Here is an 8,200-nt window from a genome sequence, read left to right as displayed (position 1 = left end):
TGAGTATCTGCACAATAGTAAACACTGGGTTTCATTTAGGCAAACGTGCAGCAACTGGATGAGGAGACAACTTGCATCAGTTTTTAAGAAAGAAAGAAAGAACAGTGTCACAAATTTCAACACCAGCTGACCCAGAGGACAGATCCAGGCCAAACGTTAAGACTTTCACATCCGAATCGATACTTCTAATGTGTGAGCCAACTTTTCAGCTTTAATTAAAACAAAGTTTATATCAAACAAAAGAAAAAAAGCACTTAAATTATCATATGTGTATCCTAGTGTGTATTTTTGTGTTTGCAGTGGGTTCATTTAGAGACTAATTAAAGTAGAAATTGACCGACTGGGTGAAACATCAGTGCCCCAACCCCACCCCCACCCACACACACACACACACACACACACATAGCCTCTTTTCTCATCATTAAAGTGGTCGTAGGAGTGTTAACAATTTGACTCCCCCCTAAAGGGTCTCTTAAGTGGTGGGGTGGAGGAGGAATTGTTTGAAGACTGACCCTCCCTTCTTGTTTTTTTGCCCCCCCACCTATTTCCTTTCTTCTTATTCACTTTTCTCCTGTTGTCTTCTTCTTCTATCCTCTTTCATACTCCACAGCCTCAGCTCCTCCTTTCCAATCTGCTTGGCTCAGTGGACGATTCTTACAGGACGAATGGACTGGAACTGTTGCGGTTCTTACTTGTGTGTTTGTAGGAGTGTGTAGTGTAGTGTAGTGTGTTTTTTCCTTCTTTTATTATTTATGCTCGTGAAATCAGAATTAAAACACTAATATAAGATTTAAACCAACCCAAAAAATCTAAAATTGAGCCATTTAAATCTACAGGGTGGGCCATTTATATGGATACACGGTAATAAAAAGGGGAATGGTTGGTGATATTAAAGTCCTGTTTGTGGCACATTAGTATATGTGAGGGGGCAAACTCCTCAAGATGGGTGGTGACCATGGTGGCCATTTAGAAGTCGGCCATCTTGGATACAACTTTTGTTTTTTCAGTAGGAAGAGGGCCATGTGACACATCAAACTTATTGGTAATGCCACAAGAAAAACAATGGTGTGCTTGGTTTCAACGTAACTTTATTCTTTCATGAGTTATTTATAAGTTTCTCTTTGTTCACAACCATTGACATGTTGAAGAGGTTAACACATGAGGAGCGGATCTAAATTGTGTTGATATCTGGTGAACGCAGTAACCGGGTCATTGCAGCAGATTTCAATGCAAGACACCCTACGAGACCACCCATCTCCCACGCTACAGTTAGCAAACTGCTTGCTAACTTTCGTGAAACTGGTTCAGTGTTGGATTTGCCAAAATGTGGACGCAAGAAAACTGTCACTGATAAAGTAACATCAGTGGCTGTCCCAGCTTCATTCAGCAAGAGCCCACAGCGTAGCACTCGCCGCATGTCACTGGAGAGTGGCATTAGTTGAACATCCCTTCGGCGGATATTAGCTACTCACAAATGGCACCCTTACAAACTCCAGCTACTGCAGCATCTCAGCGAGGATGACCCAGATCGGCGCACAGAATTTGCAGAATGGGCAAAACACAAATTGGAACAGGACCCTCAGTTCACGCAGAAGATTTTGTTCAGTGATGAGGCAAACTTTTATGTGAATGGTGAAGTTAACAAACAAAACACCGCTATTGGTCTGACACTAACCCACATTGGATGGATCCCTCCAAGACTGTTGGACCAACAAAAGTGATGGTTTGGTGTGGTATATGGGGTACAACGATAGTGGGTCCATTCTTCATCAATGGAAATCTCAAGGCCACTGGATATTTGAAATTGCTACATGATGATGTGTTTCCCTCTTTAGATACGAGATGTGCAGCACCTGAAACTACGGATACTGGATGCCTGTGCTGGCACTTCTCCTGCGGTGTTGCTATCAGTGTGTGAAGAGTGGGAGAAGAGGGTTGCATTGACAATCCAACACAATGGGCAGCACATTGAACACATTTTATAAGTGGTCAGAAACTTGTAAATAACTCATGAAAGTTACGTTGAAACCAAGCACACCATTGTTTTTCTTGTGACATTACCAATAAGTTTGATGTGTCACATGGCCGTCTTCCTATTGAAAAAACAAAAGTTGTATCCAAGATGGCCAACTTCTAAATGGCCATCTTGGACACCACCCATCTTGAGGAGTTTGCCCCCTCACATATACTAATGTGCCACAAACAGGACTTTAATATCACCAACCATTCCCATTTTATTACCGTGTATCCATATAAATGGCCCAACCTGTATAACCAGGATCCAGCAGTCTCCATTAAGGCCAACACTTTAATTGTTATAAACAAATCGAAAACATAATTAAATACAAACAAATTGATTTTGTTAACTATTGCTTTCACAAAAAGTGATGTAATATTTATTAAAGATAACCATCTGGTTAAAACCTGATTTGTAAAGTATCTATGAAAACTGTCTGGATTGTAAAGTTGTAGCTTTTTTTGGGAAAATGTATTGCATATGCACGCAGTGTGGCATAAATTATTAAAATTTTAACCAGCAAACTGATTTGCGTCCAGTTTGGGGTTTTTTGGCTCCAACCTTTTTATATCCATTCTTACATTTTTTCCTTTGATCCTTAAAGATCACTTAAAATGAAAAAAATGTGCTTGCTGTGGAAATGAATGGTGCTGAATGACATGAAACACTACTTTAATGCCAGTTTCAGAGTTATACAGTTAGTACCTTTAAAGCTTTATAATTGATAATATGACAGTTATTTTATCCTCCATCCACTCTACTTTCTGTTATTCATGAAGCTCATTATAGAACTAATAGTAATTTCTTCCTTTTTCTTTTCCTTTCCTACCTTTCTTCCTGTACTGTAGTTCTATATTTCCCTCTGTTTGGGAGGCTGCAGGCAGTCAGCCTCCAAACAGGCAGTCTAGTCACTGGCTGCCAAAACTAGAATTAAGTCAGTTGCCTGGCTGGATAAGAAATTGGATTCTCTTCCTCTCCTGTTATCCCTCTGGACCAGATCCTGTTTCCCCCTGAGGGGTATGGGGGAGGGGGTAGGTTTAGTGGTGATGAAGTGGGGTGGGGGGTGCAGGTGGCACGAAGGGGTTAAATCTTTGCCAGGTTGCTGTCACAACCAGTGGCCACACCTGTCCTACCAGCCCAAACACACACAAACACTAAAAATTCTTGATCTCCACATCTGAGCAGCAGCTGCAGCTGGTTTGAGTCTCCGGACTGACCGAAGTCTTCTCCACGCCACACAAGCTTATTTAGCAACACAGAATGTAACACCTGGCCAGTCCTCCACCCAGCTGGACAATAACACCACTGACTGATATCAATAGAGGCTTTGGAGTTTCATGACAAATCTCCTAGCAAGTTCAACTGGCACCAAGTTGGGGGAACAGTGGTACACGGCGTCCTGGATAAAAGAAATCGGAGGGAGTGCTGCATTAGCCTACTGTTTTGTTGTGCAATAGATATGTTTGGGCAAAGAAAATCTCTGAGTTTGAGCTTCAGAAAAATAACCCCAGGTCTCTGTTTTTTTCATTTGACTGCTTTTCACCGATGCTCCCTGCTAATGGACAAATGTCACTCAGCCGACCAGTCAGTTCATTACTTTGTTTTAAAGTGAAATAGTTCAAATAAAATGGATCAATAGGTTATAGTCAGAAAGCTATAACTCATTTACTTATTTTATAATTATATTAATATAGCACAAAGTTCAGTTATCTTAAATGTGTAAACTGTACTTTTTCTCTTTTACCTGAGTACCTATATATTTATATTACCTCTGGTGTTTATATGGCACCAACACACAGCATGATGTGGAAACAGGGAGTTGTTAAGGGTGAGGGACAGTTTTGTTTGTGAAATGGACCATCGGGCCTCAGAATACACCTTCTCTTTTACTGGTACATCAAAATCATTTTTTCTTGTCTTTCTAGAATTATTTGGAATGTAAAGTCCTCTATAATTGGGCCTATATTTTCCCAAGCTGCTGTGGCTGTGCTTATCAGTAAGGGATAAGAATTAACACCACATAGGGAACCAAATAACATTTTTTTAAAGCTGGGAGACTTAAGTAGAAAATTGGCTTAGCATGCAGATAGCAAAGTCAACAATGGGAACATACATCCCAGCTCAGAGTGATTGAAGTAGCTGTCTTTCTGATGAACAAAGTGTTTGATTTTCTCCACGGCTCTTACATAAACTGCTAACTTAATTTCACACTTTGGATCTGAGGGTGACAACAAACACTTTAATTAGAGGAAGATGATGCAGAGAAAGGGAGGGAGGGAAAGGTGATAGACGGTAACAAATCCCCAGCACACTCCAGCCTAAATATACAGCCAGCAAAGCAAAATATAATAATTTTTTCTCCTACTTTTCATATCTTATTATTTTTCTCTTCATTTTCTAGTTTGGAATTGTGAATATTTTTGCATAGCTTAAAGGCCTCGTGCTATCTCACCCAAACCTACATGGTTCATTTGCATCGTCAAGGGTTTACACTGGAGGTTTTGGGGGCTAGAGGGGGTGTGTGTGTGCCATAATTAGGCCTTTGTGGTTCATATTTGGACCAGACAGCATACCTGCCACCTTGGCTTGTAGGTGCTGTAGCATGGCAGCCTGAGTAGCACCTTGTAGCCCAATGAACCAAGCCTCTCGACACTGTGAGATTAGCTTCTTTCATAGACCCTCCATTTTCTAAGTGGCTGTTTTTACACTGGAAGTAAGAAAGGGAATGAAAAAGAGCTGAACAAAAAGCATAAAACATTTTGCACTGATCCTACAGACAGACATTATTAAGCAGGCAGACGGATCACTAGAAGTGATAAACGCTGTGAAATAAATGTGCCAATCATGGCCTCAACCTTGTCTATAACCCCTGAAACAAATGCCACCTCTGCTCGCAGTTTGGGCTTTAATGGTCAGCAAATAATCAAAGCACTTTTTTTCTCCTGGGGGGGATTAGCAAGGCGAAGCTAAGCCCGCTGGACCAGACACCAAGGGGGTCTCCTTATCAGGGCTAGGCTGCTGGATGGAGCTCCACTACAGGACAGATTGCTTTCACTGCTGCTCTTCTATAGGGAAGAACAAAGACACACCACCGCCAGGATAATGCCCCAGCTCCGGTGAGATTCCTAGAGCTCGAAAAGATGCATTTATATATTCATTATGATGAGCAGTGAGATCATGTATCCCTCTACCTCCCCTTGTTTTCTTCTTTCTTCTTCTTCTTCTCGTCTTCTCATCTTCCAGCCGGCCTCAATTATACGGGGTTAATTACCTTTGTCGAATTCTGTTCTCTGTGATTGTGCAGTTTGAAGATATGTATACAAATACATGAGCATTGTGTAAGTGTGTTTACATGTATCTGTTATAGATCACTTGCTTTTGGATCTCACACAACTGTAGGGTCTTTACCTTATATCATAAAGCATCTTGAGGTGATTGTTGCTGTGACTTGGAGCTATATAAATAAAACTGAACTGAATTGAATTACTGTACATGTTAATAAAATGAATGGTTCAGAAGAAAAAATAAAGTTCAAAGCTACTGTATAACTACATTGTCTCTGTGTGGTTTAATTAATCAAACCCATCAAATGGTTCATTGGGCCAATATCAGCCTGTTTATATCAATAATTAATAATTTTCAAAACAGTGACCTCTCCCTCATCACTGGGGGAGAAGTCACTGAGGCAATTAAACAACTCCTTGGTGGCAGGGCCCCTGGGGTGGATGCTCCTGAAGGCTCTGGATGTTGTAGGGCTGTCTCGTCTGTCACGCCTCTACAATGCTGCATGGAGATCTGGGACGGTACCTCTCGATTAGCAGGCCGGTGTGGTGGTTCCCATCTTTAAGGAGGGGGACCAGAGGATGTGCTCCAACTAAAGCCACCCTGGGAAAGCCTATGCCAGGTTGCAGGAGAGGAGAGTCCATCCATTAGTCAAACCTCAGATGCAGGAGGAACAATGCAGTTTTCATCCCAGTCACAGAACAGAGTAATAGCTCTTTACCCTTTGAGGACTTTGAGGAAGTTTCTAACTCAGAAAATACTTACATAAAGAAAACGTAAAAGACAAATAATAAATCATATGAAGTGTTTGAAAACTCTGTATAAAAGCCCAGTATCTTATTTATGGTGACCTGTGAGCTATCATTTGCTGCCCATATGTAAGCAACTTTGTGACCATCTTCCAGTCCATGTTGGGCATCATCGTCATCAGCATCATATATTTTTGTCACTGATGATCCACTCTGTTCTGTGTCTGACTCTTGTTCCTGGACTCCATATCTCCATGTTTCCATGTATGTGCAAGGAATAGGAGGGAGGTACCATCACTAAATAACAACATTTTACCAAAATAAATGACTGCAGATGCAAAAAAAAGTATTTAAATAAAATGTTTAAACTGAGACATTTTGGTATTTAGTGAAAAATGTTATCTCATTTAAGGTGCAACAAAATGCTAAAAAGGTAAGTTTTGCTAAAAAGAATGTACTGGAATACTGGAAGTGTGTCCTTTGGCCAAAGAGATATGGCTTCATCTCATTTTACGCTGCTTACAGAGAAAGCAGGGAGAGGTCATCCCCATAGCTAAATACGGTGGTGGGAGTACAATTACTTAGGGGATGCTTATGTGAGTTTGGGACTGGGAATTTTATCGAAGTAGAAGGATTCATGAAGAAAGAAGGATATGTGAAGATTTTGAAAGAAAACCCCCAAGCAGTCAGCAGCAAAACTGGGTCTGGGTCATCGTTTTGTCTTCCAACACAACAATGACCCAAAAAATAGATCTTTAGAAGCAAGATAAAGAAATGTAGGACGGTCCTTAACTGCATACCCAAACTCTCTTTACTATGAGGGAGAGAAATAATGGCAGTATGCATCTAATGAACAATACTGCACTGCTATAAACAACAACAAGAAACTAGAATCATTCAACAAGCACAAGTTCCTGAAAACTTGAGCAGAATTAACATGATAACAGCCAAATACTTTTATTCTCATGGATACACAAACACACTATAATAAATAAAAGTCAATATATACAGTCCTCCCAAGCCATTTTGGCCAATTCAATTCAATTCAATTTTATTTATATAGCGCCAAATCACAACAAAAGTCGCCTCAAGGCGCTTCATAGATACAGAGAAAACCCCAACAATCATATGAAGCACTTTGGCGACAGTGGGAAGGAAAAACTCCCTTTTAACAGGAAGAAACCTCCGGCAGAACCAGGCTCAGGGAGGGGCGGGGCCATCTGCTGCCACCGGTTGGGGTGAGAGAAGGAAGACAGGATAAAAGACATGCTGTGGAAGAGAGACAGAGGTGCTCTAATAGGGTGATATGGTACTACAAGGTCATTAAGATAAGATGGGGCCTGATTATTTAAGACCTTGTATGTGAGGAGCAGGATTTTGAATTCAATTCTGGATTTAACAGGAAATGAAGGAAAGCCAAAACAGGAGAAATATGCTCTCTCTTTCTAGTCCCTGTCAGGACTCTTGCTGCAGCATTTTGGATTAGCTGAAGGCTTTTCAGCGAGTTTTTTGGACATCCTGATAATAATGAATTACAGTCGTCCAGCCTGGAAGTAATAAATGCATGAACTAGTTTTTCAGCGTCACTCTGAGACAGGATATTTCTAACTTTAGAGATGTTGCGCAAATGGAAGAATGCAGTCTTACATATTTGTTTAATATGTGCGTTGAAGGACATGTCCTGGTCAAAAATGACTCCAAGGTTCCTCACAGTGTTACTGGAGGCCAAGGTAATGCCATCCAGAGTAGGAATCTGGTTAGATACCATATTTCTAAGATTTTCAGGGCCGAGTACAATAACCTCAGTTTGATCTGAATTAAGAAGCAGAAAGTTAGCAGCCATCCAGGTCTTTATGTCTTTAAGACATTCCTGCAGTTTAACTCATTGGTGTGTGTTATCTGGCTTCATGGACAGATAGAGCTGGGTGTCATCTACATAGCAGTGAAAATGTATGCTATGTCTTCTAATGATGCTGCCTAAGGGAAGCATGTATAATGTAAACAGAATTGGTCCTAGCACTGAACCCTGTGGAACTCCATAATTAACCTCAGTGTGTGAAGAGGACTCTCCATTTACATGCACAAATTGGAGTCTATTAGATAGATATGATACAAACCACTGCAGTGCAGTACCTGTAATACCTACAGCATG

This window comes from Copadichromis virginalis, linkage group LG6, assembly GCF_057382275.1.
Source record: "Copadichromis virginalis isolate Kocher_CV1m ecotype Utaka linkage group LG6, C_Virginalis_male_GT1.1, whole genome shotgun sequence".
Classification (NCBI taxonomy): Eukaryota; Metazoa; Chordata; class Actinopteri; order Cichliformes; family Cichlidae; genus Copadichromis; species Copadichromis virginalis.
The sequence above is the reverse complement of the archived record's forward strand: the minus strand, read 5'-3'. Positions refer to the sequence as shown.